This window comes from Aquarana catesbeiana, linkage group LG02, assembly GCF_042186555.1.
Source record: "Aquarana catesbeiana isolate 2022-GZ linkage group LG02, ASM4218655v1, whole genome shotgun sequence".
Taxonomy (NCBI): domain Eukaryota; kingdom Metazoa; phylum Chordata; class Amphibia; order Anura; family Ranidae; genus Aquarana; species Aquarana catesbeiana.
Window position 1 is genome coordinate 595,380,311 of NC_133325.1, and position 22,008 is coordinate 595,402,318.

Here is a 22,008-nt window from a genome sequence, read left to right on the forward strand (position 1 = left end):
CCCACATAGAAATATCATGTCATTTTTGTTTCCATCTGGCAATTAGTAAATAAAAGACATGGTTTACAAATTAGACCAAAACACAAAATTGGAAACTCAGCTGTTTTTGAAACAATACAAGACTCTCAGCACTCAAACAACCACTCTGAATGAGCAGGTGTTGGAATTTACATCAGCATCTCCTACCAGTATCTGTCCCAGCATTATGAATCAGCCATTATTCCAATATGGCAAATCCAGGGTCCCCAGACATACAGCTCACAAAGAGCACCGTTCCCCCAAATGCAAGGGCCCCCGATTGATCGGCAAGAGGCTAGCATACAGTCCCCTCCAAAAGTCTCTTTCCCGGCTAGGTCTGTCACAGTCCTATTCTAAAGAAAAATCATTTTGAAATTCTTTTCTCTCAAATCGTAACATTTTTTGATGCCTTATATTGGCTATCTGGATTCTTTTGGATGTCCCTTTGGTAACCTGAGCAAAGTTTTAAAAGCACCTCACAAAAATTTCTCCAAATGGTCTGTGTGTCCTTAAATTGCTTTAGAATCACCCTCCCTAAAATGTCTCCAAATGGTCTGTGTGTCCTTAAATTGCTTTAGAATCCCCTCCCCCCTAAAATGTCTCCAAATGGTCTGTGTGTCCTTAAATTGCTTTAGAATCCCCCCCCCCCAAAATGTCTCCAAATGGTCTGTGTGTCCTTAAATTGCTTTAGAATCCCCTCCCCCCCTAAAATGTCTCCAAATGGTCTGTGTGTCCTTAAATTGCTTTAGATTTCCCTCCCCCCAAATGTCTCCAAATGGTCTATGTGTCCTTAAATTGATTTAGAATCCCCTCCCCCCCTAAAATTTATCAATGGGCCATCAGAGGGGGTGATGAATCTGATAAGTGGACCTTTATATTTTAGTCTTTATTTAAATAATACTTACAATTAATGTTATACTGATGCTGGGCAATAATGTTTTTTGTGTAATGTGCTTGCAATGTTATGTGCAAAAGTACTTATATTTTTTTTTCTTGTTTGACTCCCCAGTTTCCCTCAACGCCAAAGGAATGGTAGACTGTGGCATCCCATTTTGCCAACCATTGGGACTTTCCCAACTGTGGAGGGGTTATAGATGGGGAACATGTCCACATCGTGCCACCACCCAATTCGGGGCCATACTATTTTAATTATAAGGGGTTTCATAGTATTGTCTTAATGGTGGTGGTGTCGGCACAATATGAAGTTCTGTATGTGGACGTGGGGAAGAATGGCCGGATGTCGGATGGAGGAGTCTTCGCCCAGATGGAGTTCTACCAGCGTCTCCAGAGTGGTGGCCTGGAATTGCCACCTGATGCGGATAACTTGGAAGGACTTCCCTCTGTCTTTATTGCAGATGAAGCCTTTGGTCTGGGCGAGCACATGATGAGGGAATTCCCCCAAGAGACCCTCACCCCGGAGAGGAGGGTTTTTAACTACCGGCTGGCCAAAGCGAGAAGAGTTGTGGAGAATGCCTTCGGGATAATGGCCAGCTGGTTCTGCCTGTTTCAGACAGCTATCCACATGGCAGACTACAAACTAAATCACCTTGTCCTAGCGTGCTGCATCCTGCACAATTATTTACACAAACATTTGAGCAATTATCTTGCATCACTTGGGCCTGAGGCCAGACTTATAGAGAATCCTCTGATGGGATACTGCCTGTACTGGCTTGGTCCCCCAAAGCACCTGTCAAGTTTGGGATAAATATGTTGATTTTTTTTACGGGTAGGGGCCATTGCAATGCCAGACAATCTATAATTTGTTTTAATAAAAAATAATGATCAGATAAAATCTAGAAATGTATTTATTGCTTGCCTTTATTTTTGGCTGTCTCCTAGGTTATCCTAGTGCACTTGTAGTGCCAAGTGTAAATAAGCCCCACTGTAAACACCAAATAACTTACAAAACTGGTATTGAGCATTGAAAGAAGAAGCCACACATTTTGTTTATTAACAGAATTTTTAATCTGTGCACATTCACATGTGCATTTCTTAAAAAAATTGTTTTTAATATATATATAATTTATTTGTAAAACAATATAATTCTTTTATTTTTAAAAATGATTTTTTTTTGTTTTTTGAACAAACAGGCCTCTCTTTTATTTTTTTTTATTTTTAAAATTCTTAATAACAAACAGGCCTCTCTTTTATTTATTTATTTTTTTAAACAAACAGGCCTCTGTTTTTTGTAATTTTTGTAAGATTTTTTTTTAACAAACAGGCCTCTGTTTTTTTATATTTTTTTAACATTTTTTTTTAACAAACAGGCCTCTATTTTTTTGTAATTTTTTTAACACTTTCTGGATTCATCTGTACTGATTTGGCTCCCTGAGTTTTAGGTTGGACCATCGTTTCCTCAGCTGAATTTTAGAGCGCCGTACCCCAAAATGATGATGCAGGGTCTTCACCACTTTCGACATTATTTTTGCCTTTCTTAAATTAGGCTGGGCATACGGTCCATGCTTCCCATCATAATCTTTTTTCAGCAAAATTGCTACCATCTCTTCAAAGGCAAAATTGGAGGCCGTAAATCTCCTCTTCCCGGATCGGGATGTTCTGGGCTCTGGGCTTTCCTCATTACTTGAAGCATTAGTACACACCTGTTGTGTCTCTGCCATTGTTGCTCCTACTGCGCGCTGTAGAGAAAAGGGGGCAGAGAATATTCATTAAAAAAGAACATCAGGGGCGGGCGACGCAGGCGGAGTTTCATGCATGTACAGTGTGTATAAAGCTAACACGCATGTTCCGTTCGTACGTTCTGTGCGTAGAGAAGGGGGCAGAGAATATTCGTTAAAAAAGAACGTCAGGGGCGGGCGATGCAGGTGGAGTTTCATGCATGCGCAGTGTGTATAAAGCTATCACGCATGTGCCGTATGTACGTTCAGTGCGCGGAGGAAAGCAGAACTGAAGTTGCGAGCGTCAGAGACGAAGGTAAATTTTATTAACTTTGTAGCGGTCTATACTGCTTAAAGATTGAGGCCTATGTTGGGATAAGATTATAAGAGCTTAGCCTAACATTAGTGTTTATTGTCTTTTACAGAAAAAATTAATAATAAATTTAAGGACCCTGAATTTCTCACACAATTTATAAGAAGTATAAATCAAACACCCTCAATATTACATTAAAACACTAAGGAAGTCAACGCTGGAGAGATTTCTGGCATTTGTGCAGACTTTCATCCCAGAAGCAACCATGGAGATTGTGGATAGGAAAATTGGGAATCTCTTTCAACCCTCTCTCCACCCTTCCCTCCACCCCAGCAGAGGCTGATGAGGACCAACCTGGGACTTCCATCCTGAAAGAACTGGATGTGACCATCTGGAGCCATGTATATTATTTTTAGACATATTTAGTGTCCTAATATTAATTATGTTAACTAGATGTTCTATTACATATAAAAGAGTATCATTCTGACACCAGCATTTTTTCTAGCTGATGACAATTTTTTGGCCACTAATGTCAATTGATATGTAGACATCATCTTTTGGATAAAATCCACATTGAATTTGCAAGTCATGAGCTGAAAATTGTATGTGATTGATGAACCAAAAACTAAAACTATGTCCCTTTTTTATACACAGGATGAGCTCAGCCAGGAGAAAGGTGTGGAAAGTGGCAGGCAGGCAGGGGCCGGGCCCAGTGACAGCCAGGAGGAGACAGGGGTTAGTGTCAGCCAGGAGGAGCCAGGGGTTAGTGTCAGCCAGGAGGTGGCCGGGCCCAGTAGGAGCAGCAGACAATCACAGGTGCCTCCCCTCCGCCTTCATACAAAAAGGCCTAGGAAGGGGACGGTGACAGAGGAGGCATCACTGCGCCTCATGAGAGAAGCTACAAATTTTCTCAAGGGCTCCCTCGAACCTGAAGAGGCCTATGGCTGTTATTTAGCCAGCGGGTTGCTCGAAATGGAGAAGGGCCAACTCCTCCTTAGTGAAAAACTTTTTTCAGATGTCATTCACAAGGGGCTGAAGGGCGAGTTAACTGTCAACACCCAAATAAATTAACAAGCCCCTCCTTCTGCTCCTCCTGCCACAAGTCAACCACCAGAGCCACAGCCTCCAAGAAAGGTTGCAGGGCAGCATGGAGGGAAGGCTGCAGGGAGGGTTGCAGGGCAGCGTGGTAGGGAGGGCTGCAACTAAGAGAAGAAAGTGATGGCCTGGGTTCAGTCTGGTCTGACAGAAAATGCAGGCTGGTGTAGTACCACAGTCTGGGGACATATATGTCATCTGCTGCTGCTCTTGATCTCTGGGATTCCTGGACCAGATTGTGCTCCCTATATTATATGGACTCCTCAAGATCACAATTTTCTTTTCCACAGACTTGATGTGTGCCCTGGGGCCAAAAGGCTTCACAAATTCCTAAAGTTTCTCCAGTGTTGACTTCATCTTTATATTGTTAACCAGAATAATTGGATATTTTATTTTCTGAAAAAACATGCCTATGTTTTTTATTAAAAATACATTTTAAAAGACAAATTAACAAAGGACAACAACCTCCTTGAGGTTCAAAAAAGAATTATCTAATGTTCTTGTTGTAACTTTACAACAAAAAAAATATATAAAAAAGGGTTCTTGTGGTAATGGAGATCATAGAAAATATTTTTGCAACAATCCTAAAAAATGATCTTGATGAAATAAAAAATAATAAAAGATGACTACAAAAAACAAATGTGTAAACATTATATTATGGAGATCGGGCTTTTAAATAATACAATATCATTCATGAGATCAAGAGAAATAATCCAGAAATCAGTTTCTGAGAACTCTGTGTGAATATGAGCAACAAAACAACTTTGTTCTTCTAGTATTATAAAGAAGACAATTAATGCGCTGCATTCAATGATCACAGAATTTGCAGCGTGAGGAATGTGCTAGCTACAATACGAACACTAGTTTTACCAGAGCGAGCGCTTCCGTCTCGTACTTGCTTCTGAGCATGCGTCGTTTTTTGTCCATTGGACTAGCATACAGACTAGAGGATTTCTCGATAGGAACTGGGACCGACGGAGTTACGACGTAAAGATTTGAAGCATGTTCCAAATCTAAAGTCTGTCAGACTTTCGACAGAAAAAGTCAGCTGAAGGTCCGATGAAGCCCACACATGGTCATATTATCCGCCGGATTCGGCCATACTGGAATAAATAAAATAAATGGATCTAAATAAATAGAATCAATTAGATAAATCAAGACAAAATGAAATAAATATAATAGATCAAAATAAATCAAAACAAATTGAATCAAAATAACATAAATGTAAATATAAATTATTATAAAGTAAAAGTAGAGAGATAAAATAAATACAATTCAAAATAAAAATGTAAATAACAAAAATAGAATAAAAATAGAGATTAAATAAATAAAAATAATAATAAAAATATGTAAAAAAAAAAAATGTTTCTTAATTTCACAAAACCCCTCATTTGCCTTTCAGGTTCCCTTTTCCTTAGTCCTCTGCTGTGCCCTGGCCTCATGCCTGCCCTCCTATCAGCTCCTGGACAGAGTATATTCCCTCTTGGTTTCTCCTTCATGTTAGGGTAACCTATGAATTTTTTACTTTAGGGGGGCTGTGATATGCATTGATTTCTGCACTCATTTCTATATGTACTGTAAGCATGGCCATTTGGCAGGTTAACTGTTCATGAATTGTGTAACTTTATTTCATATATCCCTTTATTGCCATGGTCTTGCCTCACTTCCTGGTTTTCTGGGCAGCCTGGGAAGTTTGTTGATAGGGGAAGGGGTGATTATCAGCGGAAATGCATGAAAAACATATTAAAAACGCAATACTTGCATTTTTGTTGCGGTTCCATTTAAGTCTATTAAACCAATTAATCAATCTGCTGTGAGTAAAAAAGTCCCTTTCCAAAATCTGCACCAGCTAAAAATGCACAGATGTGAACCAGAGCCATAGGAAATAATTTTAAATGGACTGTAGTGCATTTCTGCAAATCAGGAAACACATTGAATCTGGCCTAAATGGCAATGTATTTATTTTTTATTTTTTGGAAAACCTCAAAAGAAATCTTTCTTGAAAGATTATCAAGCTACACTTTTTGCATAACTCAATCTTGATTTTTCCAATCACAAGTCCTGCTATATGTTATTGAAAGAATATATTGTCACATAAGCTGCTGCTTCCTGCTTGCCATCAATAATGTCATAGAATAAACATTAACCACTTGACCTTCAGAATGTTTTACCCCCTTCATGACTAGGGCATTTTTTGTTATTCAGCACTGTGCTATTTTAACTGGCAATTGCTTGGTCATGCAACACTGTATGCAAATTAAATGTATATAATTTTTTTTTACATAAATAGAGCTTTCATTTCTTGAGGCCCTAAAATGCCAGAACAGTACAAATACCCCCCAAATGACCCCTTTTTGGAAGTTCAAGGTATTTAAGAGGCTTGGCGAGTTTTTTAAAGTTGTAATTTTTTGTCACTTTTTTTGAAGAATGAAGAAATATATAAAAAGGAAAATTTATTGTCATATACCTACCGTAGTTTTCCTTTCCTGATGGACTCCATGGCAGCCTATGTGTGGGCTAACCCTGCCTCCTCTCCAATGCTATAGGACCCCATTCAAATAAATGAGCACTCAACGCTAGGTACTGCGTTGCGTAACTAGCCTACTCATTAACCGATGGGTGGGAACTCCATCTGCCATGGAGTCCGTCAGGAAAGGAAAATTACGGTAAGTATTTGACAATAAATTTTCCTTTTTCCTAACGGACTCCATGGCAGCCTACGTGTGGGAAATAACCAATCCACATGGGAGGGTATGCTTGAACAAAAAATTATTTTAATTTGTCCTATCAACCGATAGGATTTTCAGACCAAAGTTTACAGAAGACAGTGAAGCAGGCTCTATGCAATAATGAGACATGAATGTATTGATAGAGGCCCAGGAGGCCGCTTTGCAAATGATGTCTGAAGCCACATGCCAGGCTGCTGCCCAAGAAGCTGCTATTCCCCTGGTAGAGTGTGCTGTCACCGCCTGTGGAGGAGTCAAGCCCTTAGCCTTATATGCTTGCTTGATGGTCTGCATGATCCAGGCCGCAATTGTCCTGGTTGAAGCTTTCTTTCCTTTATTACCACCAGAGTGCAGGATAAAGAGGTGATCAGCACATCTAAAGGGAGAAGTAATTCGTAGATAATCTTTTAGAACTTCACCTACGTCCAGAGAGTGAGTCTCGGACGAACCCAGGGTCCTGAATGTAGGTAAGACTGTTTTGGACCGAACCAGAACCGTTCGGTACTTTTGTTTCTGTCCCCCTGGCCAAATTAACCTTCAATGTAAAAGTGTGCACACTCGAAGCAAATTACTGACACAGAGACAGTTCAGTAGCTTGATACTTCTCCTTTATTACTTCCTGGACTCCGGCTAATATGCCGTGAGCCGGATATTTTGTTATCAAATCAAATATCAAATAAGACAAGCGTATGCGGACTGCAAAATATACATATTCCTTATTATGACGAAGTATAAGCTTTTAGCTGGGTTATATCTATATAAAGGAATAGCAAACTATCATAGCTAAATAGGGTGTCTTGTTTCCAGCTCTTGAAAACAGGCGCAATCTCCTTTAACTTGTTCTTAACTCTTGCAGTTCTGTTCCACATGGAGGGAGGGTAAGCTGGCAGACATCTAATTGAATATAGTTAAGGCTGATAGCAGAGGCTGAAGTAAGCACCTATATCTATATGGTTATATTGGAAATAGGCATTTCACCATAATACTCATAGTCACATCCATTACAAGACAATCTCTTGGTTCCCGTGGAACACTGAAGTCACTTTTGGGTTTGAGCCCAGCATAGGGATGAGGACTACCCGGTCCGGAAAAAACATCAGGAAGGGTTCTTCATGACCTAGTGACCCGATCTCAGAGACCCTTTTAGCCGAGGTGATGGCTACTAAGAAAGCTACTTTTGCTAAGAAGTCTCTAATGGAAAGCGGGGAGGGCCCCGCGGTACTGGGTCCAGACAGATAGTCGAGGACAAGATCCCATTTAGGGAACCTTGGTCTTCTTTGGGGCTTGAGTCTTGACGCCCCATGAAAGAACTGTCGAATTAAAGAATGAACCGCCCATGAAGTACCACAGAAGGCTGACAAGGCTGAAACTTGGACTCTAAGAGAGCTGATAGATAATGGTAGATCTAGGCCAGATTGAAGGAAACTGAGAATATCCTGAACTTCTGGATGTCTGAAGGATCTGCCCGTAGAAGAGGAAAACTCTACAAATTTGGCACAGATCCTCCCATAAACTTTATTTGTGCTTGTCCTTTTTGAGCTTATGAGGGTGGAGATAACTTTTGAGGAGCACCCAAAAGATTCCAGCCTCTCCCTCTCAAGAACCAGACCATCAGTCTCAGTCATGCCAGACAAGGATGCAGGACCATCCCTTGAGAAAGAAGGTCCGGCCTGAGAGGTAGAGGCACCGGAACTGAGCTGGATCAGAAGGGGAAACCAAGGCCTGTTTTGCCAGCATGGTGCTATTGTCACCACTTCGACCGCTTCCGTTTGAAGCCTCCGCAGGAATCTGAGGATAATCGGGAGCGGGGAAAAGACATACGCCTCCTTGAAACTCCAATGATCCGTCAGGGCATCTGTTCCGAAGGCCTGATTGCAACGACCCCGAGTGTAAAATGTCTTCACTTTGAAGTTGCAGGTGGAAGCGAAAAGATCCACTTCGGGATTGACTCCCATTGATAGAATCCACTCGAATGTCTTCACATGAAGAGACCACTTGTTGTTGTCCAACTGAGTGCATGAAAGGAAGTCCGCCTGAGTGTTCTGGACTCCGGGGATGAAGACTGCCGAAATGCTGAACAGGTTCTTCTGGGCCCATGATAAGATGGATTTGACTTCCCGAAGGAGTGTGGAGCTTCGTGTGCCTCCTTGCCTTTTCACATAGAATATTGCCGTGGTATTGTCCATCCTTAATAACACTGACTCTCCCTTTAAGAGGTGAGAGAAGGACTGGAGGGCACACCAGGCTGCCCGAAGTTCTAGATTGTTCGAGCATGGGTTGAAGAGATGAGTGTCCCACTTACCCTGAGCAAGGTTCGATATGCAGAGGGCCCTCCAACCGGTACGGCTGGCATCGGTCGTGACCGTGACCCAAGAGATGGGGGCAATGGAGTGGCAATTAAGTAGGTTTCTGCACTGAAGCCACCAGAAGATGCTGTTCCTCATTGCTGTAGATACATGGATAGTTTGGTTCTTGTCGCCTGATTTCCATTGCTGGAGGAATCCTGACTGGAAAGGGCGTAACCGCCACAGGGCCCACATGTCCATGGGGGTCGTGGAGATCATTGTGCCAATGATTTCCAGGCACTGAGAGGCTTTTAGACATGAGGTGTATAGGGCCAGAGAAATTCTCTCTTGAATAACCAGAATCTTCTCTAGTGGGAGAGATATGGTGTTTTTTACTGTATCGAACTGAGCTCCCAAGTATACCAGGCGTTGGACTGGGTCTAGGTGGCTTTTCTCCAGTTTCAGGAGCCAACTGAAGCTGGACAAGGTGGAGATTACCTTCTCCCTTTGGACCAGTAACTGTTCTCTGTCTTGGGCCAACACTAGGAGGTTGCCGAGGTAATGGTAAAGACGTATACCTTTCAGTCTGATGAGGGCCACTATGGCCAACAGAACTTATGGCCAAGAGAACTCGGAGGGGGGGTTGTCAGCCCGAAGGGAAGGCAGATGAATTGCAGGTGTTCTTCCCCGACTTGGAACCGGAGGTATTCATGAAATTCCCTTTCCACTGGGATGTGGAAATAGGCGTCTTTTAATCAGCCAATCTCCTGGCTTTACGGATTGCTGAATGGTTGACAGAGTCTCCATCCTGAATTTTCCGTTTTTTATAAATTTGTCGATGTAAGTCAGGTCTATGACTGGGCTCCAAGAATCACTTTTCTTTCGAACCTGGAACCATTCGTCCTTTGGGATGTGTACCACTGAGTCTTCAGTATGTCCACATGGAGACAAATCTGGGGGGAGGGGTACTGGGGAAGGCCCATTTGTGTCCTGATGAGACCGTCCTGACAACACCGTAGTCTGAGATTGAGGCCACCCAGACCTGCTGGAAGAGGAGCAGACGGGCTCCCACCTGACCCGCCTGGGCGGGCGCAATCTCAAAAGGACTTAGCCGGCTCGCGACCACTGGACGTCTGGCCCCTAGGGGGCTTACGGAAGCATGCCTGCCCTCTGCTCCAATTTTTATTGAAGTCCCGGCCAGGCTTGTGAGAGCATGCTTCTCTCCAGTGCTCCTGGCTGCATCTTCTGTACTGGAGCTTCTTCTGACCAAACAGACGCCTGTCCTGGTGAAGGAAGCCAGACTTACCGCCCGTGGCCCAGGTAATGGCATCATCCAGTTTGTTGTCAAACAGAGAGGACTCTTCAAAGGGAATGTTACACCAGGCTTACTTGGAGACACCAGGCTTACTCAGCGAGCCAGGGATGTAACCATAAGGCCCGCTTGGCTGTGACTGAGGATAACATAATCCATGCCAGCAGGCAGATCAGGTCGATAGATGCCTCCCCCAGGAAGACTGCCGCTATCTTTAGCTCCGCCGCTGCCAAACTCCTAGTCAACTCTTTTAAAACACCCCTGAGGAAGGAGTCTACGTTCTCCATCCAGGCTTCCATGGTCTTAGACAGCGCCAGGGCAAGTTTGCAAGCCATACCGGCAAGCCCATAGATCCTCTTGAGGTCCTGGTCTATCTTTCTCTCAAGACCGTCCTTAAAGGATACCGCATCCTCCAAAGGGAGAGTAACATGCTTGGCTAGACGCATCAAAGCTGCATCCACAAGAGGAGCATTTTCCAGATATTTTACTTCCTCTGCCTTGAAGGGGTATAATCTAGAAGTTTTATTAGAAATGGAAGTCTTCTTGTCCACCTTATTCCATTGTTCATCAATAATGTCTTTTAATTCGGTAAGGAGCAGAAAGTTCACCAGCTGCTTAAAAACTTTTTCTGCTTAGCCGGGGGGTGGACGGATCTTCCCATTTAAGGGCTTGTTTAAGTGCCTTGATTAGTGGCGAAACCAGAGAGAAATCAAAGCAGAAAATAAGCATAATTTCCCATTAAATATATGCAAAGAGCAAAATAGAGAAGGCTGTATGAAGAAGGCATCAGACACTCACCAAGCAAACCAGGGCTGGGGAAGCTGGAGCTGCTGTACTTGCTACCGCTCACTGCCTAAGGGAATCCCATCTAAGCAGGAGCTGGAAGCTGCTTTCAAATCCCCCGCCCGTGACGTCACCGCCTCCCCCACCTCGCGCTCACGCTCGTGCCGCGGGGAGGTGGCCGTACGGCGCCTGCAGGGCCGCCGTAAGCCTGCCTGAATTGTGCACGTGCGAGCCAAGCCTCGATCTTGAGGAGGGCTCTGCGCATGCGCGAACAGCGGCGATGGCCACGACCCGGAAACACTGCGGAGGAGCCCCGGTACTGATACAACAAGCCCCAAAGGGAAAAATAGTCTAGAACAGACAAATACACAGATACGACTGCCATGGAAATGATGAAAAAATGAGGAGGATCGTAGACCTTGTTAGCCATTGATGCTTCCATCATCAGGCATACAGAGGCAACCTCCCGTCCACCACCGGGGTATTTTAGGGCCTCAAAGCTACTCGCCCGCCCGTGGCTGGGCTCTGAGCTGCACCGCATAAGGTATGCCGAAATCCTGGAAACATCCGACCAGACGCGGACAGTGTGTGTAGAGCCATTGGAGGAGGACAAAAAAGGAACGCAGTACCTACCGGTGAGTGCTCATTTATTTTAATGGGATCCCTATAGCATTGGAGAGGAGGCTGGGTTAACCCACACGTAGGCTGCCATGGAGTCTGTCAGGAAAATGTGTTTTTTTTTCCACAATGTGCAGTACAGAGTTATCATATGACTGGTGACAGTATGTAAAAAATAAATAAATAAATAAATAATTTTTAATTCAAATTTTAAAACAAAAATTCACTATCTTCCTGTCATCGGAGTAGTTGAGTGTCACCATAGTGACACAGTACTATTCTGGAGGGTGATCAGGGATTTTTTTTTATTGCTTATAATAGTGATAAGTACTGTTATAAGCAATAGTTTTAACTGCCATAAATGGCTTTCATTCATAACAACTTACTTACTATTGTGGTGCTGTAGCTAATCACATGGTACAGGGTGCCAGCTACTATATGATAGCTGTGGGCCAATCACAGCATCGCAATAGTAAGCAAGCTGTCGTGAAACTGTTAATGGCAGTTTTGCTTACATTGTAATCATGTGATTGCTATGATTGGTCAAAGCGATCACATGATACCCTGGCTGCACACTGAGCAGTGGACACAGAGGTCACAGGGCTGTGATGCTACATGGCCCAGGGGGCGCACCAGTGCACTTGTGCTTAGACACGCTGAGGCTATAGCTGCCACCTGCTAGCAGTAAATCTACTGTTAGCAAGTGGCAAGTGGTTAAGATTTTCCTTGTCAAAAGAAGTTTATTGAGTATACAATGTTATAAAGATACATAAAGTAAGTTTACAAGGACCATCTTAGCATGGGACATTGTATTATTCATTCTGTGAATTGTTTCTGCTAGTACCAATGTAGGAGATTTCCATGCCTTGGCCACTGTTTGTTTTGCAGCCGTTATTAGTTGGATCATAAGTTTGAATTGAGAGAGTGTTAACCATTCCGGTTTTAGATTAAGTAAAGTTAAATATGGATCTGGTTGTATTATTTTTTTAAATATTTTAGATGCAATCACGAAGACTTCCTTCCAGAAGGTTTGGATTACTGGGCACGTCCACCATATGTGTAAATATGTGCCTATTTCTGGGCATCCTCGAAAACAAAGAGCTGAGGTATTAGGTGAATATTTTGCCACTCTAGCGGGTACAAGGTACCAGCGAGTTAGGACTTTATAATTTGTCTCCAGTGCTAAGATGTTGGGTGAAGATGACTTAGATGTGAGCCATATGTTGGACCAGTCCGTGTCTTCTAAAGTTCGTCCCAGGTTCTCCTCCCACCACTGAACGTAAGAGGGTCTATTAAGATTTGCTACTCCATATAATTGATTATAAAGTGATGAAATTGTACCTTTAGCAAATGGATCTTTTGTACAGATTGATTCAAAAATGGATAATTGGGATAATGGTGTATCCCCCTTTAGGAATGGTGTATAGAAATTTTTGATTTGGAGATATCTAAATATCTCAGAGTTTGGTAGATCATATTTTTCTCTAAGCGATGGGAATGAAAGGAATGATTTAGATGCTATGAAGTCATTTAGTGTCTGAATGCCTGATGTTGTCCAAGCTTTAAAAGAATTTGGGTAGATCCATGCCGGATAAAAGGCCGGATTTCTGATAAAAGAAAGGAGAGGATTGTGTGGAGATTGTAACTGATATTTGGTTTTTAGTTTATCCCAGAGAGATAGGAAGTGTTTAGTTATGGGATTATGAATTTTAAAGCGGTCTTTAGGATCAAGCCATAATAAATTTGATATTAATAGAGGGTCATTTTCTGAAGCCTCTATACATACCCATAATGGGATTTCCTGTTTTGCATGGTATTTGGACAGACTGGCCAAATGTGCTGCTCTGTAGTAGTTAGTAAAATTAGGGTATCCCAGGCCTCCTTTATTTTTGGGTAGTGTGTGTATAGGTATACATGGTTTAGAAGAGCCCCATATAAACGAAGTTGCTCTTTTTTGTACTATTCTCAAAAAATAGGAAGGAATTGGAATAGGGAGGACTCTGAATAGATAAAGCAATTTGGGTAGAATAGTCATTTTGATTGCATTAATCTTCCCTATCCAGGATAAAGGAAGTTGCGACCATTGTTTTATTAGATTTGTGATCTGTCTTAATACAGGAGGATAATTGGTTGAGAATAAGTCAGAATGAGATGCTGTTAAATGAATTCCAAGATATGGGATTGATTTTTCTGCCCATGTGAATGGGAGTGCAGCCCTAGCCGGGATCAATTCCATGTTTGTGAGTGAAATATTAAGCACTAGGCATTTCTTAGGATTAATCATAAGGCCGGATAGGGCTGCAAATCCATCAAGAGCTGGTATTAAGTTAGGACCAGAGACCTGTGGTGATGATAGAAAAAGTAATATATCGTCTGCAAATATACATAATTTGTGTGTAATACCTCCTACTTCAATGCCAGTTATAGTTTGGTTTGTTCTGATGTATCGGGCCATGGGTTCGAGTATAAGGGCAAATAATAAGGGAGATAATGGGCAACCCTGTCGGGTACCTCTTTCGATATTAAAGGCTTCAGATTTGTATCCAGCATATTTTATATAGGCTTTGGGTTTATTATATAATGCTTTGATCCATGTTAAAAAGTGGGGTCCAAAACCCCATTTTTGTAATGAATATTGCATATATTGCCAGGATACTGTGTCAAATGCCCTCTTAATATCGAGAGATAGAAAACATAAAGGGATTTTCCGTTTTTTAGCAATATGTGCCAATAACACTGCCCTGCGTATATTATCGCCTGCCTGTCTATTTGGCATGAAGCCTACTTGATCTCTATGTATTAATTTTCCTATAATGCTATTGAGGCGTTTTGCTATTATTTTTGCTAATAATTTAATATTGAGGTTTAACAGAGAGATAGGCCGATAATTCACACAGGAAGTATCATCAGAAAAGGGTTTTGGGATCATACAAACAATTGCCATTAGTGTTTCTTGCCGAAAAGAATGTCCATCTAGAAGTTTGTTAAAAGTTTCAGTGAGAATGGGAGAGAGTATTTCTGAGAATGTTTTATAGTATAAAGCCGAGTAGCCGTCTGGGCCTGGTCTTTTGTTAAGTTTTAGGTCTTTTATGGCGTTAGCAACTTCATCTATAGTTATAGGCTCATCCAAACTGCTTTTTTGATTCTGAGATAACTCAGGTAAGGTTATTTTTGAGAAGAAGGATTCAGCCTCTGTAGGATTAAATTCATTGTTTGTCTTGTATAAAGTTGCGAGATGTGAGTGAAATTTATGGATTATTTTAACTGGATTACAAGTGTAAACATTTTTTGATAATTTCAAACGTATTGGTTTGAAAGATTTGTTAGTTGAATTTAATGCCCAAGCCAAATATGTACCTGGTTTGTTTGTATTCATGTAGAAATTGTGTTTGGAGCATTTGAGGGATTTATCACCTGACTCAGTGAGAAATAGATCGTATTCCAATCTAGATTTTTCCAGATGAGATTTTGTACTCTGAGATGGATTATCTTGAAATGATATGTAGGCTGCATTAAAATTGAGTTCTAGTTTTTTTGCTAGATTTTTGCGTTCCCGTTTAAATAGTGCCATTTGTCTTTGTATTGTACCACGCAAGACAGGCTTATGAGCTTCCCACAGTGTTATTGGGGAGATGTCTGTTGTATTATTAATTGATATGTATTCCTTTAAAGCTTGTTTAGTGGCCATCTGATGTAGTGGGTGTTTGAGCATTATGTCCGGTAAGTACCACGTTGGGTCATGTGCTTTTGGTATGGCTGAGGCTATAGTAGTGTATACTGCATTATGTTCAGACCACGGAATCGGAATTATATCTGATGCAATAATTTCTGGTATCATTCCTATTGTTAGAAAAATATGATCTATTCTGGTGAAGGTTTGATGAGGGTGCGAGAAATAAGTGAATTTCTTTTTCATTGGGTTACTTTCTCTCCATGAATCTACCAGATTGTATTTGGAAAGAAGTTGAGAAAAAGGTAATCTAGAGGTTATTTTGGATGGTGTAAAAGGTGATTTATCTAGAAATGGGAGGAGGACCTGGTTTGAATCCCCGCACATTATCACTGTTCCTATTTTGTGTGTATTAATCACTTGTAATATATGTGAGAGGAATGGTGTAGGTTGTTTGTTAGGAGCGTAGTAGGAAATCACCGTGATTGCTGTATCCATTATATAACCCATGAGTATCAGGTATCTACCTTCTGGGTCTTTAATTTCTGATGATAAGGTGAATGGTGTGGATCGGTGAAATGCAATTAGAGTTCCCCTTTGCTTGGTACAGGCAGAAGCCGTGTAAATTTGTTGATAAAAAGGAGAAATATATTTTGGAGTAGAATCTTTGGTGAAGTGTGTTTCTTGGAGGCATACTATGTGAGCCTTCTTGTTATGGAAAGTACGGAAGGCTTTGGTCCTTTTTTGAGGGACATTTATTCCCTGAACATTCAGGGAAAGTATATTCAGTGGTGCCATGGCAATAGATCAAATAGTTTTGACTTACTTTTTGTTATGCAGAGCTGACTGCGCAGATCAACCTGTGTGGACTGAAGAGATGAATAGATAGAAAAGAAACCAGTGAATTCTGGAGTAAAGAGTAAACAAAAAACATATGAGATTAGATGATACATTGTATAAATTATTTTTTGCAAGTAATCACAATTTACCCGTGAAAGAGAATAAATATCTCTCTCAGGGGAATAAGTGCCTTCGTCACACTCCCACATAATATGGTTGGGAGAATGAGGAGGGCTAATGGGGGTACACGGATCTTCCGCTTACAGGAGAGAAGTGCTATGTCAAAAGACATCAAAATGATGTTTCATTAATTGGAGTGCAGAATATAGTTTTTGTTGAAATTATTTATTCCAGGGTGGTTGTATATGGTTAGTCTTGCCCTAGGCTAAATAATTCAGTTAGAAAGGTACTGTTAATAACTTTGGTATTGATGAAGATAGTTTGAATTATTTTGGGATTTTAACCCTTTTAGAGTAAACAATTACATATTTTATTCATATGTAACTGTTTAGATATGTTAACTCATAAAATTGAGGTTGTATTGCTTCAGATTAGAATAAACAAAAACATAATTCTAGGAACTAGTTAGGTAATAATATATTTGTTTTAAGAAAAGAAAGAAAAAGCTTCCATTACTTCTGGATTATTGAACATATTTGTCCTAAAAAGTAATAAATCTATTGTTATTACCTGATAATATATAACTGAACAAGAATTTCCTTATTTCACTTATATATTCTAAGGCTATATGAATCAGAAGTAATAAGAAATATAACTGGAATGTAACATGATCCCACACAGTGTGTGATTATCAGAATGCAGTTACATTCAGTTATAAATATAGGTTTTTTATAGAGAACCATCTCTTAGTATAATAAATGAAGAGATATCAGGAATTAGGATGTCAGTCCATTGAATCTTCTTGGTCCATGGATGATGTGGCATAACGGCCTCTTTTGTGAGAATGATGATTCCCATTTTGTTCTGAAATTTTCTGGGTGCTGCCTGAAGGTGAAGATGATGCCATTCTTCTGCGTGTGGGAGTGTTGCTGCTTGTGGGTTCTGTCAGATTTAATTTTAAAAGGGTTTGTTGTAGTTCATCTGCTGATCTGCTTCTGTAAATTGTACCTTGGTAGTTAAATCTGACTGAAAAGGGGAAGCCCCATTGATACATAATGTTGTGACGTTGCAGTTCCATTAGTTGGGGTTTCATGGATCGTCTTTTAGTAATAGTAAGTTGGGATAGGTCAGCAAAAATTTGAAAATTGTGTCCTTGAAAATTAAGTTCCTTTTTTTCTCTTGCAGCAATTAGTATTTGTTCTTTCGTTCTGTAATAATGAAATTTTGTGATTATATCACGTGGGGGTCCATCTTTCTTTTTGGCTGTGAGGGCTCTGTGTACTCTGTCCAGTTCTAAACGTTCAATAGGGATATCTGACTTTAGTTCTTGTAATAGAGCAGTAATAGTAGATTGCAGGTCTGTCACAGTTTCAGGTATTCCCCTTATGCGCAAGTTTGAACGTCTGGCTCTATTTTCGTAATCTTCGAGCTTAGTTTGAAGTATTAAATTCTCTTTTTTTAATTGTTCCAATTCTGTTATATTTTCTTGGGTTGTAATTTCAATTTCATCCATTTTTATTTCTAAGGCTGCGGTGCGGTTTCCCAGCTCTCTTATTTCTTTGGTTAGGCTTTTTGTTATTTGGTCTGAGGTTTGTTTTAAAGCCTTATGAAGCATCTTTTCAAATTGTAATAATATTACTGGGGATACTGAGGAGGCTTGTGGAGAAGTTTGTGAGAGGATTTGTTCTGTATCTGACTCAAATGGAGAGTCTTGCTGTGACATTTTCTGTCTGTGAGAGCGCCCTGATGCTGTATCTTGTGAGGTGACTGGAGCTGCTTCAGCTGCAGTTAGTGCCTGTGAGCTCTTTGTGAGGTGATTTTTATTTCTGCCACGGTTTCCTCCCAGTACCATATTTCCTGCCCAAACTTTCACAGTTTGTTCCCTGGGGCAAAAAGGTTCAAATGGATACCTTTTGAGCCTGCAGGCTCCGCTTTGTCCTTCTCTTTTCTCCTCAGCGGTGTGGAGCTCTAACAATGCATGTCTGCTCCACTAGGCTCCGCCTCCTGCCCCGATGTGGTTAAGATTTTCATTACCAGTACAATACTATCCCTATCTGCTAAGTATGAAGTAAACTCTATCATCAATAACTACTACTGCTAGCAGCAACTGAAGCTGCTGTCTTAGCTAGGTATTGCCACTATGCCTTTCAGCTACAGGATTTAGTAAAAAATCATCCTGCTACCCATTACAAAAGACACCTAAAAGTATTTATATAACAACAGAAATAATGTGGATTTTTATTGGTTTATTTAATTATTTAAAATTTATCAAAAAGTGGATGATGTCATTAGGGTAGAGATTACTGTCAGTAGGGCAGTGGGTGGTGTGCCAGTAGTTTTCTTGTTTTAGTTTTTACAATTTTATTTAATTTTTTTTATTTTTATTTTTTTACAATATTACTCTTTATTATAAGTAAATATGTGACACATGTATGGCACCTATTAGTTAAATTGGTGTGTGTATGTATTTGGTTTCCCCTTTAAGAATGGAATAAATCCATCTGTGACATAAAAAATATATAGTAAAAATGTGACACCCATATAAAGATATAACCATATGTGAATGCAATCATCCTAATATAACATTAAAACATACGTGAATATATACATACATAAATGAATAAATGAATAAATAAATCAGTCCAGTGTGATATAATCCTAACACCAAAAATCTTCCAACGCAAATTTTCCAAATCCTTCACCGCTTGTGCTCATAAAGTGGGTGTGCATTCACTAGAAGTGTTATACCCCTTTTTATTTTTTTATTTTTTTTAGGTGGGTTAAAAAGGGGTATTTTTTGGAATGAGTTTCAACAATACCTCCAATGTTTTCTTCCTAAAGACGCCATTTTGGGCAAAATGTACGTCACAGCATAGTGGGGGACTGTCTCTTCCAGCTCCTGTGTGACATCTCGCCCAGGCCAGAAAATCAAGAGTGAGGCGTGGAACGCATGTCGGCTATATGCTGGTAGAGGTGGCGAGAGCCCATACAAGACACGCTGTATATTCAGGTGTCGGCTTTTGGACAATTAAACGTGAGTGTGATAACTCTCTTTATAATACCAACCAATTTTAAATAAATACTACACTATGATTATATCACACTGGATTGTAGTCACATATTGTTTTATCTGTATATGAGCGCCACACCTTTACTGTATTTTTTGTTATATTACTTTATAGGAACTCCATTGGGGGGCTTTGGTGAAATATTAGGGGTCTAAACAGACCCTTGATGTCTGACTTATGAGACACAGAAAGGGATTGAGGACAGAGATTCCCTGGTCCCTTTCTCTGCAGCTTCAGCTGCACTAGACAGTGAATGAATGGGAAGTGCTCTGTGGTGAGTGGCTTCCTTTTCATCACAAACTGAAGCATAGTAAACATCAGTGATGGAACTATCAAGGTTGCAAAGGTTGTGACTGGGCCCTGGTGTTCTGCCATTGTGAGGGGAGCACACAGGGGCCCCAGGCAGCAGAAAGAAAAGGAATAGGGACAGTAGAGGCAGCAGGGGTGGCAAACACTGATATTGATCCCCTGTATTTTCCTCCTGTGGCAGCTGAATGCTGGCCTACTTTTAACTGCTGCATCATGGTCTGCCTGTCACCTGCCCACAATCAATGGGTAGATTGCGATCGATGGGTTGCCGACCCCCTGATTAGGGGTGTGCACATTTGGCACACCCCGTCCGCATACCTATGCTCTAGGGTCATCCTTCAATACAATTTCCACCAACTGAATACAGTGACAAATAAAACATACAAAAAAGGCATCAAATGACGAATAGCTAATTTTACAGATCTTTTCTTTTTTAAAGTAAACCTTCACTGCTGCATGACGGGTTTTGGATCAGAAAAACATAAATATCCAATATAGCTAATATTTAATAGCTTGTTTATTTCTACTAGACTATACTGTGCACTTAATTATCACTCATGGGGGCAAAGCTAGCAATGGACATGTGAGCAGCGCTTTACAGGAGCTCCGGCCGGGACATCGTATCCTGCCAACATCCTGAGTGTCAGAGACACGGATCCTCCACAGCATCGATACCCCCATACTGCCTGGACCTTGCAGATCACCGGGGTATGGTTAAATATGGGCTAGCACTCATGGAACCAGCCACGGACCGCCTGTCCTGCTATGCATGGGGATCCCAAGATGGCGGTGCACATGAGGCAGCAGACCAAGACCCCAGCAGTACGCAGCGGAGTGGAGCTGATAGATCACGCACACATTCTTGGAAAGTAAGCCCTCTGCCCCACAGATCCCCGGGAAGGAGAAGAGGCTTGTCCCTAGACAAACTACCCCCCAAAGATACAAGGGACATAGTGCTAGCAGAGGGAGAAGAGGAACCTTCACTAAAGAAAATCATGGAGGCTATTTACACCTGCCAAACTACTTTCACATTGATGGGATGAGGGCGGAAATGTCCTTCCTGAAGCAGGATGTACAGACCATTAGGGAAAGGGCCTCAGAAGCGGAGCAAAGAATTAGTGACATGGAGGACATGGTGCGTCCTATGGAAGATAAAGTACAAAATCTGCACAGAGAAGTAAATTCCAATACTGATAAACTGGGAGACATAGAAGACAGACAAAGGAGGAACAATGTCCGCTTTGTAGGTTTCTCTGAAAAAGCTGAGAGTAAATAGCCAGAGGATTTTTTGGAGCTGTGGCTTAAAGATAATATGGCTGACACCACTTTTTCACGCTCATTCGCCATAGAAAGAGCACACAGCATTCCTTATAAACCTCCACCCCCGGGAGCACATCCGTGCCCTATTATTGCCCGCATTATGCACTTCAGAGATCATGAAAGCATACTCAGAGCAGTTCGTACAGGGGGTGAATTACAATACAATGGGAAACTCATTTCCATCTATCCAGATTTCTCTGCAGCCATACAAAAACAAAGAGCCAGCTTCATTCATGTGAAAAAAAGACTCAGAGACTTACAACTTGCCTACAGTATGCTGTACCTGGCAAAATTGAGAGTGGTGGATAGAGGGAAAGTGTAATTCTTTAATATCCCCACGGAGGCCTCACGATGGTTGGACACCAGGGGGCGCCACAGCCCAGATGCGCATCATTAAATGGACAAGGAGATAACTGCTGTGCACATGCGAAGTTAGCAACATGGACACTTATGTCATTTCATAGTGATGGACTAACACATTATATAATCTGGTACTACATTAATCTGGCGAATTGTCCCACCTGGTTCTATGCACAAATTAAAACAACAATCTACTGAACTGTTACAGATATAGGAGAAGAAGAGAGAGAATAAGAACTATTTGGGACCTTGTTTTTCTTTTGGTTTTATTTTTCCATTGTTTTTTTTTTTTTCTTTTTTTCTTCTTCCCTCCAGCTAGTTCCTAGCTAGACTACCTATTGGCTTACCGCCTATGAGAAAGTTTGCTGTTGATTTTTTTTTCTCTCCTCTCTCTCTTGGCGGCTTCCCTTTTAAATTTTGGTCTCCGGTCTCGGAGGAGGAGGGAAGGAGAAGGAGAACTGACTTGTTATACTTTTATATTTTTTAAAAAAAGGGGGAGAAGAAGAAGAGGGGAAAGGAGAGAAAGTTTTTTTTTTGTGTTTCTCTCTCTTTTCCC